Here is a 13858-nt window from a genome sequence, read left to right as displayed (position 1 = left end):
CCCCTACGGCACTGCGTAGGATCCTACGGTCTTGGCGTGGATCCGTGCTTCGCTGCGGTCCGGTCCCAGGTCGACGGGCACGTGCACCTTCCGCCGACCACTGGCGACAACATCGATGTACTGTTGAGACCTCACGCCCCACGTGTTGAGCAATTCGGCGGTTACGTCCACCCGGCCTCCCGCATGCCCGCTATACGCCCTCGCTCAAAGTCCGTCAACTGCACATACGGTTCACGTCCACGCTGTCGCGGCATGGTACCAGTGTTAAAGACTGCGATGGAGCTCCGTACGCCACGGCAAACTGGCTGACACTGACGGCGGCGGTGCACAAATGCTGCGCAGCTAGCGCCATTCGACGGCCAACACCGCGGTTCCTGGTGTATCCGCTGTGCCGTGTGTGTGATCATTGCTTGTACAGCCCTCTCGCAGTGTCCGGAGCTAGTATGGTGTGTCTGACACACCGATGTCAATGTGTTCTTTTTTCCATTTCCAGGAGTGTAGAAAGCAAGCGTAGTACTACACTTCCCTGGCGAACAAAATTGCACAGGTTTCCTGTTAAACTGACAGCGAGAAAGAAAATCATGTTCAATACTGTGCTGAAAAAAAAAAGGTGCTGTTTCGACGTCTTTTTCGCAATCGGTTTTAACTACGATAGCAGCACATTTAAACATCAAACGGAGTCCAGAATGGGAATGACTCTGCAGCGGAGTGTGCGCTGATATGAAACTTCCTGGGAGATTAAACTGTGTGCCGAACCATCCTCGAACTCGGACAAGTGCTCTACCATCTGAGCTACCGAAGCACGACTCACGCCCCATCCTCACAGCTTTACTTCCACTAGTACCTATTCTCCTACTTTCCAAACTTCACAGAAGCTCTCCTGGAAAGTAGGAGACGAGGAACTAGCGGAAGTAAAGCTGTGAGGAGGTGGCGTGAGTCGTGCTCGGGTAGCTCAGTTGGTAGAGCACTTGCCTGCGAAAGGCAAAGGTCCCGAGTTCGAGTCTCCGTCCGGCACACAGTTTTAATCTGATAGGAAGTTTCATCAAACAGATTGTATTTTTCTTATGTATTTTTTCTCCTAATACATAACTTTAAACAAACATTGTGACCACATACGCACTGTTTTGTTTTCTTCGTCACAATCTGTTTTAACAGAAAGTTGCGTTTATGACTTATCGACTTATGATTAGAACACTACGGAATCTGATACGTCTGAAACTTTGTAACTCAACCCATGCACAGATTAAAACTATGTCAAATACCGTCATGGAAGCTACTATCCTCACAGCTCTCAGCAGAAGAGCTCTCTCTCATATGACGATGACACCAAGCAATTTCTCATTCGTTTTGAGCGAATTCAACTCCCAATGAAAGTTTTGTCAGCAGTGACAATAAACGAGAAAGCTTGCGTATGAGGTGGAGAGAGATTGGGGGAGGAGGGGTGAGGAGAAAGTGGAGTGTGATATGGAGGAAGTGAAGAATAACAGAGAAAGGGGGGGGGGAGAAGGACATTAGAACACATATCCGTCTCCCATACATAGTTAGCAATTGCGAAGCAATTCCCTAGGATTCCCTAGGCTTGTATATTAATGACTGACAGACAAACGTAGTGGTAACCTCAGACTTATCCCTGATGATGTGATTGTCTATAATGAAGTACTACTGAAAAATGGCTGGAAAAATATGCTGTCGTAGTTTTATAAGATTTCGATGAGGAGCAAAGATTGGCAGCTTGTTCTAACTGTCCATAAGCGTAAAATCGTGCCTTCAGAAAACAACGTAAATGTTTTTATCTTTTTAGCGTTCCGTGTCTTAATCCGTAAAAGCAGAACCTGACTGTTAAAAACCCTTTTTCTCAGGAACGGATAAACCTATCAAGTTTGAATTTATGTAATATATTAAACTCTATGGTTCCTTGAAAGGGTAAAATTTTAAGCTTCTAAGTCAATGCAATCAAAATATTCGGCCATTTATGTCACACATTTTGAAACTCTCAAACTCACTCATTAAAACCTATAGGGTGCGTCCCGTTGACCTGGTATCAGGAAATTCAGCAAGAAGCAAGGCTCCACAGAACAATTAAAAAAATCCTGAAAATTGTCTACTTGTAATTATGTCACATAACAAATAGCTTTTCGCAATTAGAGCATACAGTGCGTTAATCATCCGTCAAAAACATGCTAAACGAACATTACTGCAAGCAGATATAAAATGTAAGTTGTGATCATGTTTTAGTAAGTATATAAAAATATTTTATTAGATCTTCTATATCTATATATATCAACTCAAGTCCCCTGCTCACTTCTTTTTGTTTGTTTGAGCTGGTATGAGGAACTACTGTAGAGATTTTTATACATTCTTGGAATTCCCACGACCGATATCTTGCCAGCATCCATAGAGAAAAGAGGCAAAAATCGTTGCGATTCTCTGTTCCCAATATGGGTGAACACTGCATATCATCCACTTTTGCTTGAGGAATTCAATTAAGTCTGATGCTCTACAATTGTTAGGTAACAAATCGCAAGGAAACATAACGAAAATCCATTATCACTTAAGCACATTTGTTACTATTAACACTTAAACGTTAACCACTGTACATAGAGTATGCTGTGTTCTTTTTTCTTTGGAAATAATGTAAACACGTAATGTTTAAGTTTTATAAGAAAGAAATGTGCTTAAGTGATAAACGAATGTTTCGATATGTTTCCTTTCGAATTGTTACTTAATAATTGTATTGTGTCATGCCTAATTCAGCTCCTCAAGCAGAAGTGGATGAGTTAAACATCTGAATTGGCCTTTTCCTTACACGGATTCCTATTCAAAATATTATGTACTCACTCATCTCTACAAGTCCTAGACGTCTGTATATACATACAGGGTGAGTCACAACTATTGCCACCTAGAAGAACTCCGAAAGTGTGGTAGGAACTGAAAAGTTTGTGGGACAAAAGTTGCATGGGACAACTGGGCCATAACATGACGTTGGTTTCTTGTTGCTAGGTGCGGTCGCTTCAGAGATATGAAGGTCAGCTTTGTTTTTTAAATGCGATGATATAATTTGGTACTTATTTTCTGATAGCGGCTATCGAGACGAATTTAATGATGGGTAACAGTAAGATCTTTGAAGGTCAACGAAGGTCAAAAAGGTGGCAGAAGGTGTTCAAAGTGATGACCATTGTTATCAATGCAGTGCTGTAATCTGCTTAGCATATCATTGCTAGTGTGGTGTCTAAGAGGATGTGATATGGACAGAAGAGAGAAATGGGGACACACTGATCATTCATATTGCATGAAAAAAATAATCAAACCAGATTCACCATTTACGTTTCGTGAGAAAAAAAACCCACAGAAAAGCGCTACAGACATGCAACCAGGAACAAGCTTGTGTCAGCGAAGTCAGTAGCACCAACGGTAAACACTACCCCCTCCTTCTTATTCACAATAATATTGTTTTGTGTAAAATAACAATACATAAATTTTACTACTTCATCCTGATATTTCTTGAAAAGAAATAATACATTTGTTGGGAAAAACACGATCTGCAGCAAGAAGCAAACATATGTTGTCAAAGTTCGTAAGCACTTGTACCAATCACTCATTTCCTCCTTCAGAACAAAAATTATTTAATTGAAAATAACAATATCTAAATTTCGTGGCAGCTTTCAGTCTCTTGCCAAATATTAAAAACGTTGTGAGAAAGTGCAACTTGAACCCACGCACACGAAAGTTGACCATGATCCAATGCAGGTCTTAGCTGCTACTAAAGTATGTCTGCAGTGGATCAAATAGAGCAATTTTTCGATATCTCAGCAACTATTGTGTCTTGGGTCTTGTATGTAAACACAAAATATCCTTATTTTCGAGTGTTCTAACGATACCACCTGGTGTCAAACACATCATGTGAGTTCAACATTGTTCTAGATTTTTTTTTTTTCGAAGATAGAGGTGTAGTGACCCAAGCCTTTTCGTAGGAGCTACTTTCGGAGACTAATATGCCGTAGCTTATAAATTTCCTTTGGTCGCAGGTTCTGGCTTCGCCACCGGCTGTGGCGCATTTTATCACCAGACAGACACGCCACGATGTAGCAATCACTCAGTAATTCAGTGCTGGACGAGAAAACTAGTGAGCACCCATATAACCTTGAACTTTAGACTATATCCACACTTATTGCTACATAGGATACCGCGCCGTGAGCCATTTGCACCATTTTTAGTCCTTATTGAGGTTATGTATGGAATGGTTGAATACAGTCGAGTTGTGCAAAAAACTGTAATAAAAGGATGATTCCGATCTTCGGTTCAGACCCATTTTAGATCATCTCGAACAGAGACAGACATGAGTCGGTAGCAAGGTAACTTTGAACATTAATAATCTCTAAACTGTACAAGATAAGACAAAAAAATTACACCACTAAATTACAGAGCTCAAGCGAGTGTCTGATGTGTCATACACACACCTTCCCATTAAAAAAAAAATGACTTGAATCCAAAAATGGCGGATTTCAAGATGGCGGCTATGAATGACATTCACTCCAAAAGTTGCGGCCCCATATCAAACCTATGTTCCCATCATCACATTTCAATTTCCCCTTTAATCTTCCAACTTATGAATGTGTCCAAGGACTTTTGACTCGCCCTGTATTACAAGCAGCAGATTACTTGTTCTCGGATGACACAGGCACAGATGTGAAAGGGTCACGATTTGCGCAGCGCACAATATGGAGGTCTTCCCCTGTGGTCGACTGGAACCTTGACGATGAGTATGCCTTCCCTCTCGTTCCCATGCAGTCCAACATAGGGGCCTCTGCCACATCTGAAAGCCCCACAAATTGGGATACTGCGCGATTCGACCAGCCAGCCAGATGGAGATCCACAGTGAGATCCCATTCAAACCATGTCAGGTGCTGATAACAGTGTCTTAGACGAGTACTCGTTATCTACGAGTCCTGAACAGTGATCGATCAACATCTGACGTTGTCCACACCTCTTACATGAGTCAGGAAATTTGGTCAGGCACAGAGCATATATTTCAGTATACGGGATATGTATGGCGCTCCTGCGGTAGGAAGTCCCCGGGTTAGGCCAGTCTAATAAGTCGGACAAACTAAAAGAAGTGGGCCACGGAAGGGGAGGCGGTTCATGTTAAGATCTGCTGGCGGCCCATCACGGAGCGCAGAAACAGTCTCTGTCTCTCAAGAAAGACGTCAGTTTTACTCGAGGTCTGGATCACAAGTGAGAGAAGCGACTGACCAGGAAAGTACTTGGGCTTCAACAAACAGATCTGTATGAACGTTTGGTTACAGCACCATTATGTACCTCTGAATGTGCTGGTGGGTGTCGTTTTTCTGCAAAACTCTGCACTCATGCTCTAAATATCACCGTAGATGTAATCGTAGACGCCATACGCAATTAAGCAATCTTAACTATAAATGTAAATGCGGAATGTCAATAAAATGCTCGGAGCAATACGAATGACTGTAAAACGCACAGTGAAGAAATGCAAGTTGATCGCATGGCGTATTTGCACATTCTACAATATCAGTGTTGAATGCCACGTCAATGACACTTTTGAAATTGTTCACTGGTTCACCAATATCGTAGCCAGCGTTCTGCCACGCGTAACGAAGCATTGGTCTGTATACTCCCACAGATAACTGATTGTAAATTACAGAATGCATATTCATGATAAAGAATCTGTCGTGCAATTTCGGCTGCATATTACTGGAACGTAGTTTAATGAAGTCTGTTATTCTCTTGACACATATTTTATATTGCCTGAGGAAATACACATCCAGAGGTTGTGCATATTGTGTAGTTTTAGGCGGAATGATTTTTAAATCTACATGTTTTCCGCCAGATGCTTCCAGTAGTACTCGTTCATCCTTATGTCCAGATCAGGAGTCACAAAGTACTAATGACTTTCTCGACAAATGCAGATTCAAAACTTACACTGGATTCTTGGAAGCAAATATAGAGTTGGTCTGCCAATCGTCCGTCCATTGATATAGCAACATCGGAAGTGTAACTATGTGTTGCACAGTTAACTGATTTCAACATCGCGAGAGTGAACTTTCTTGTGACAGTCACTATCCATGAAAGGGAACAGAATCATAGTTGAACTGACTCTGATCACAGTTCCATACAGAACTAATATCGATGTTTTCTCTCGTGATATGCTCATTGTCGTCAGCAACAAACGTTTGAGCTCTTTCAATCAGCTCTTCTTCGTCATCCTTATCCTTTCGTGCTTGGAGCAGAAGTGATACGGCGTGATGTTTTCCTAAACTCCTTTTTCAAATTAGTAATAACTCCTAGTGAAGCTCTAAAGTTTGTACACCCGAGATTTCTGGCTACGTCCAATGCCCAATGTTGTAAGTGCCAATAATGAACGGCGGAACCGTATTCTCGCGGTTCATCAAATTTCGCCATTACACGCTCCTTGTTCGTCTTGAACAGCAGTATTTCCTTCTCTTTTCTTTGCCACGTAATCCAGTATGTTTTTAATATTGCTTTTAGACTTCAGTTTAGGGTATCTTTTCAGAAGCATGTCGTATGTGTCGAAATCTCTTACGCAATAATCATCGTACATGTTCTCCAGTGTGTTGTCATCAAACGCCGTGATGATACTTGCAAGTTTAACCTTTTTCTTGGGAGACGGTTGGTATTCACTGTCACTGCTTCCATCGCCTCTTCCCGCACTTGCCGTAGCACTACCGTTTGCAATGAGTTGTTCGTCATTCTCATCCCTATCATCATCATTATGTGTTAGTGTTAGAACAGTATCTGTTTCTAACTTATGCTCATAATATCAGAAAACATGCGAATGATTCATCTTCTACATCAACAGCATCTTCACGAAGAAGGGTTCTTCGTAATTTCATCTCAACCATTCGCAATACATTATCAGGATTGATTACCAATCGCGAAGGCATCTGACGCTTCAATACACAAATAATGTCACAAAACGCAACTTCAGAGGCACACTGCACCATCCCTACTGGTCCCGACTGGCGTACCGGCAGGTCAGTGTGCAATGCGGCATGGCATACGCAGACGCCTCTAACGGACGACTGCAGAGTTTTGCAGATGCGGGAGTATCACTAGTGCAATAAGAGACCTTTACATTATTTCTCACACGAGTTTGGTGTATTTGTGTTTGTTCGAGCCCAAGTACTTTCCTGGTGAGTTCTGCTTTGCAGAATCCTCCAGCATCCACACACGTGACCTGCCTCTGACACTCGCTGTAGACTAAACTGTTGGCGTGAATTCGCTAGCAGATTCAGCAGAGAGCTGAAGGCGTCTTCGTCAGCAGCTTTAACTGGGCAAAACTGTGTTGGTTCTGAAAGATAGGCAGCTTTAGTCACGTAGGCACAGCCGAAGTTACTCTGGGAAAAAACTTGTGAAGACTTGACTGGGGCCTCTGAAATAATTTTTTAAAAAGAAGTTCCCTAAAATGGTTGCCACCCTGTACAAATGATTTGTACGCGATCGGCAGTGTCGACCAAGTTGTCAACTTTGTGTGCACATACACTATCTGATCAAAAGCATCCAGATAGCTATTAGTGGACATGGGATGCGTCCACCCTTCGCCTTTACGACGGCTTGAACTCATCTGGGGAGACTTTCAATGAGGTGTCTGAATTTATGTCGAGAAATGGCAGACCATTCTTCTCCAATACCAGGAACAAGAGAAGGTTGTTGTGTTGGACGCCTGAGTCTGGAATGAAGGCGATATTCTAACTTATCCAAAGGCGTTGTGTTCGGATCAGGTCGGGACTCTTGGTACAACAGTCTAGTTCAGGAATGTCAGGGTGCATTGCCATGCTGTTACAGTAATCGTCTCCGAACTGTTCCTATACGGTGTGCAGTATGCAGAACCCTTCTGCATTTAACATTTTCTCAAGTGCAGTAAGGGAACCACGCCCTAACCACGAGAAACCCTCCATACCATAACACCACTTCTTCTGTACTTCACTGTTGTCATTACACTTGAAGGCAAGTACTGTCCTACGGCCATTCGCCAAACCCAAACCCACCCATCGGATTGCCACAGGGTATAGCGTTATTAATCACTCTCGATAATTCATTTCCCGTCATCCACTGTCCGGCGCCATCGCTCTTTGAGCCACCTTAAGCGTCGCTTAGCATTGACCACAGAAATGCGCAGCTTATGAGGAGCAGCCCGACCATTGTATCGCTTCTTTTTAACTCTCTACGCACTCTCACTGTGCTAGCTGGACCGCTGGTAGTACTTGGAATCCACGAGTGATTACTTCCTCTAATGTCATAGCGTTTTTTTATGACCACCCTCTGTAAAACTCGGTGGTCCACGTCCAACAGTACACGAGGCCTGCCTGATCTTGTTTAGCTGCCGTTGTTCTTTTGCGTTTGCCCTTCACAATTACATCACCAACAGTCGGATTGGACAGCTTTAGAAGGGTTGAAATGACGCTGAAGGATTTGTTACTCAGGTAACTTCCAGTGAGCACTCCACGTTCTAAGTGAATGAGCTCTGCTGACCAACCCACAGTTCTGTTACTGCTTCTGTACTGTCTTCGCAATACTCCCCGTCTCCTTTTAATACTGGCGAGTCTGTCACTCACAACATCTAGTAATCGATTCCTCATTAAATAGGACTGTCCAGATAGACTTTAAGTGCGAACATTTTAGGTTACTCTTTACCGTATCTCTTATTGACATCGAATGAAACAAGTTTACTGTTACCAGTCACTGTTTGTTTATCACCACGACGCGTTTCAAATGTTTAAACCTCCATCGTCAGGTAGATTTACATTTGTTAGTATGCCATACGTGTGTGTTGTGTTCCGATTTTTGGAGGAACTTGTGGCACTGTCTAGTGGAGAAACAAAACACTATTTCAGAACATCGTTCTGAGTTTTCTCTTTGACAAAAAACTGAACACATACGTAATGATAAAAATAAAATAAGTAAAATAGAATACATCCAGTGGCCACAGGTTCCTTTCACTATCGTAACCTACCGCATGTATACTTTCATATTTTTTAAACAAAGATAGCGTCTCGAAACTATTGGGCGCAAGGACCATATAGCAAAAGAGAAATATTATCACAAAATCTAAAGAATATACATCATAACAACATTATATCAAAATAATTTTTACAGGATTCTGGAGATCTTTGTTCTGAGGTGTTGAATACATGCACTGGTATAAATATTTCACGTGATATATAAATCCGATTCTGTCAGGTTCATATAACTTAAATTTCATTCTCGTTTATATAGTCAGGTAACCTGTTGCATTATAATTATACAATAATTATGCTGGCTGCATTGGTAAAATCGTAGATAAATAACAATTTTGGTTGTGATTCAGAGATAGGGATGGAAGGCTGGAGGCTGAGGGAAAGCTTAAATTTCATACTCGTGTATATAGTCAGATAACATGTTGCAGACTTTAACTAGAATAATATTATATTGACTACATTGGTAAGAGGGATGAAAGGATGGAGGCAGAAGAGAGGAAGAGAAAGAGAAAGAGAGAGGGAGAGGAGAGACAGTGGAAGGAGTGATTCGATCACAGCAAATTTACCAAACCAGGGGGTTCTAATATTATATCAGTTATATGTACTAACTAGCTAAAGGTTGGGGTAATACATTGGTTAACGCTTAAAACAAGCAAATAGATGTAAAGTTTATGCCATTAGTTGCTGTACATATAGTTTCAAGCTGACAGGGGTACAAGCTGTTGTTGTGATAGTATATTTGAAAATGAGGTCAAGCCATTCTACATTTGGGGGATGTCATCGTAACATAACTAAATATTTATGGCAAATATTTATTCCTCTGTGCCAATGGATCCCACAATACAGATAATTAATGTCAACCTACTAAAACACAAAAAATCTTCAACTCACGTTACTGAAGTAATGGACCTGTTCGAATTCACACTTCCACATGACTATTTCAAAGTTAACAGTAAACTCTACAAACAAATAGACCTGTCAATGAGCTCAGACATGTCTGGACTGTTATCTGAAATATTTATAAACGATTTAGAAAACAAAGTTCTGAATTCCAATCACCATCTCCCCAAAAATACATCTACTACTACAGACATGTAGATGATACCAGCATTTTAATCAGTGGCCCAAAAGATGACATCAGTGAGTTGAGCCAATTATTCAACAACTCCCATGAAAACATAAAATTCACAGTTGAACACCAAGAATGTGGTAGTATAAATTTCTTAGGCTTTACCATTAGAACAAAGAATAACAGGTATGAGTTTCAAACTTATCAGAAGGCTACCACAACACATACAACAATCCACATTTCCTTCTGTCTCCTCACAGCCCACAGAATGGCAGTATTCCGATACACGATCAATAGGACTATCCCATAACAACTCTCTGAAGATAAATGTGAACAAGAAACTGGGACAATAAAACAATCAGCTGTTGTAAATGGTTATAGCAGTTCCATAGTAGACACCATAAAAAACCCAATAATGCCATAGCAGCCACATCACAAAAAAAAAACAGAAAGAAAATAACATGTTCTATAGAATTCAACTTCTAGGTAATATTTCATTTCAGTTGCCAATGTCTTCAGACGAAAAGGCATACACATATCCTTTACCACAAACAAAATTGGCAGAAGATACCTCACAACAGCCCCACGAAAAACCCACTTCATCACACTGGTGTGTCCATACTTGAATGTTTCGACTGTGACTGCTTCTACATATGCCAGACAGGTAGATCATTGGAGATTATATTCAAAGACCAAATGGCAGCACTAAAAAACAAAAAATACCATACATCAGCAATAGTCAACCATCTGTATGAAACAAAACACCATGTTAACAACACAAGTATCAGCATCCTACACATCCAACCTAAAGGCAAAAAAAGTAGACACCCTTCAAATACTACAAGTATATATATGTCAAACACAACAACCTGAAACCATCTTAAATGCCAAAAATGACAATATTTCCAGTAGCATAATCTGTTTTCAACAACTGTCTACATTATTAAATTTGCAATGCACACACACACGCATACATGCACGCACCTTAATATTTACCATAAACATTTAGTTATATTACCATGATATCTCCCAAGTGTACAATGGATTGACCTCATTTACAAATATACCTTCACAGCAACAGTTTGTACCCTTGTCAGCTTGAAGCTATATGTGCATCAACTAATGGCACAAATTTTACATCTATCTGCATTTTTTAAAGCAGTAACCAATGTATACCCAACCTTTAATTAGTTATTACACGTAACTGATATAATATAAGAACCTACTGCTTTGGAAAGTTTGCTCTCATCCAATCACTCCTTCCACTCTCTCTCTCCCTCTCTCTTTCTCTTTCTCTTCCCCTCTTCTGCCTCCATCCTTTCATCCCTCTTACGAATGTAGTCAATATAATATTATTCTAGTTAAAGTCTGCAACATGTTATCTGACTATATAATCGAGTATGAAATTTAAGCTGTGTGAAGTTGACAAAATCGGATTTATATACCACCTGAAATATTTATTCCAAAGCATGTATTCCACACCTCAAAACAAAGATCTCCAAAATCATTTAAAACTTACTCCGTAATGGTGTTGTTATAATATATATTCTTTCTACTTTGTGATAATATTTCTCTTTTAGTACATTATCCTTCCACCTAATAGTTTCCAGGTGGCATATTTGCTTACAAAATATGAAACTATGCGTGTGATGTGTAACGACAGTTAAAGGAACCTGTGACCTTTGGAGGTATTCTATGTCACTCATTCTATTTTTACCATTAGATATACGTTTAGGTTTTTGTTTCTCCACTAGACAGTACCACAAGATCCTCCAAAAATCGTAACATGACACACACATACGTCATACTAACAAATGTGAAATTACATGATGATAAAGGTTAAAACCTTTGAAACGCATCGGGGAGATAAATAAACAGTGATTGATAACAGTAAACCTGTTGTTTCATTCTCTGTCCAGATAGTTTTGATCAAATAGTGTGAACAGCAACACTTTCCTACATGTCGGGTTTTTAAAAAGTTTTTGCCCTGCACCTATCGTCCCAGAATTAAATTAGAGATAGTTCCCACCCCCCAGTTCTGACCATGGTTTCATTTGGTTGTAAGGCAAATGCTGAAACTGAAAATCTCATCCAAAACATTTTCAGTTGGTTGTCCCTCTGCCCAGTAGCAGCTCGCCTGGTATTCGGCTGTAAAGTCACTGACTGTCCAAAGCTGCTCGTCGTTTATAACTCTCCACAATATTTGGACAAACTACCTGCTAGTTATGCTCAGCTGAGTCTTCGAAGAACCAGTCTTCGGTGGCTCACCCGAATGTTCTATTCGGTGTCAGCGTGCTGCTGTTGGGTAACGGCTCGTCTGGTAGGTGTTGTCAAGTGAACACGCCCAGTACTGAGTCGGATGTGGGTAGCTAATCATATTGGTCGTTCATAATTTCGTGTACTTTGTAAATGAAGTTAATATTTTTGCTGGCATTTTGCTTCACTCACAGTCATTTAAGCTGCCTGTTAGGCCGAATCCTAACCACATACCCTGAAATAGGACTATATTACGAAAAAACAACGAAAAGTTTATGATGAAAGTGATTGTAAACATCTTTGCTCCATTTTCACTCGCAACAATTCAGGCTGTGCTCTCAGGTCCCATCTTAAGCATAACCTCGGAAACTGTGTCATATTCGAAAGAAAGAGATAAATATTTTTCTGTTTGTGGGAAGTAAAATTATTAATTTCATTGGTGCAAGTGAATTTGTTGCGATCAATTTAAGCTGTGTCATTCGGTCCCAACCTAACCACAACCTGGGAAATCATGACATATTCGGAAAAAACATCCAAATATTTGTGAAAATCAGTATTACAAATTCATTGTTGCGACTGAATTTGTCGCAAGCAATTTAAGCTATGTCATTAGGACCCAACCTAACCAGAACTTTGGAAACCGTGACATATTTGGAAAAAACAGCCAAATATTTGAGGCAATCAATGTCAAAAATTTCATTGTTGTAGCTGAATTTGCTGCAAGCAATTTAAGCTTTGTCATTAGGTCCCAACCTAACCACAACCTCAGAAATAGTGACATACTCGAAAAAAACTGACAAATAATTGTGACAGATGGATTATAAATTTCAGTACTTCTCGTTTCACTTGCAGCAATTTAAGCTGAGATACCATCCAACCGAACCACGAGTACAACCTCGGAAATCGTGACATATTCAGAAAAAAAACAGCCAAATATTCGTGACAACCAAGATTATAAGACTGATAGATTTTCACTAACAACCGTTGCTATCACACGATTGGCTACGACCAACGATAACGAATCACAAACAGCATCACATTGCGGAAGAACCACAGACACAGTTAAGTGCGTTTTAGCCGAATAATCCATTCACCGGCAAAATTTTAAAATTCACAAGTCCCTGACTCTACAGTGAGTCATTGATAAACCTCGTTACTAGAATGATAAGAACACACACACACACAAAAGCCTCAGAATCAGTCCTCAGTCAAAATTTTTATTGTTAAATTACGATTTCTTTACAAAACTTACATACTGCTAAGTACATCTATTACTTTATTAAATAATTACATATTTAATGATACTATTATATGCGTTATATTGAACATTTAAGCGTTTACTACCGTTGTTAACGCTAAGTGGCCGATATAGAGCTTATTCTTTCGCGACGGCCCATTCCTTGCGCAACACAATGCCGAATGCAGTGATTGTTGTTCCTGCTTCCCGCCCCACTTCTATAATAGGTCAACAAAAAGTACGCAGGCTCCACAAGCTTCTGCAACTTCAACGATTTCCGACCTCCGAAGA

Source organism: Schistocerca gregaria, chromosome 2 (genome assembly GCF_023897955.1).
Source record: "Schistocerca gregaria isolate iqSchGreg1 chromosome 2, iqSchGreg1.2, whole genome shotgun sequence".
In the NCBI taxonomy this organism is placed as follows: Eukaryota; Metazoa; Arthropoda; class Insecta; order Orthoptera; family Acrididae; genus Schistocerca; species Schistocerca gregaria.
Note: the sequence above shows the minus strand (reverse complement) of the source record.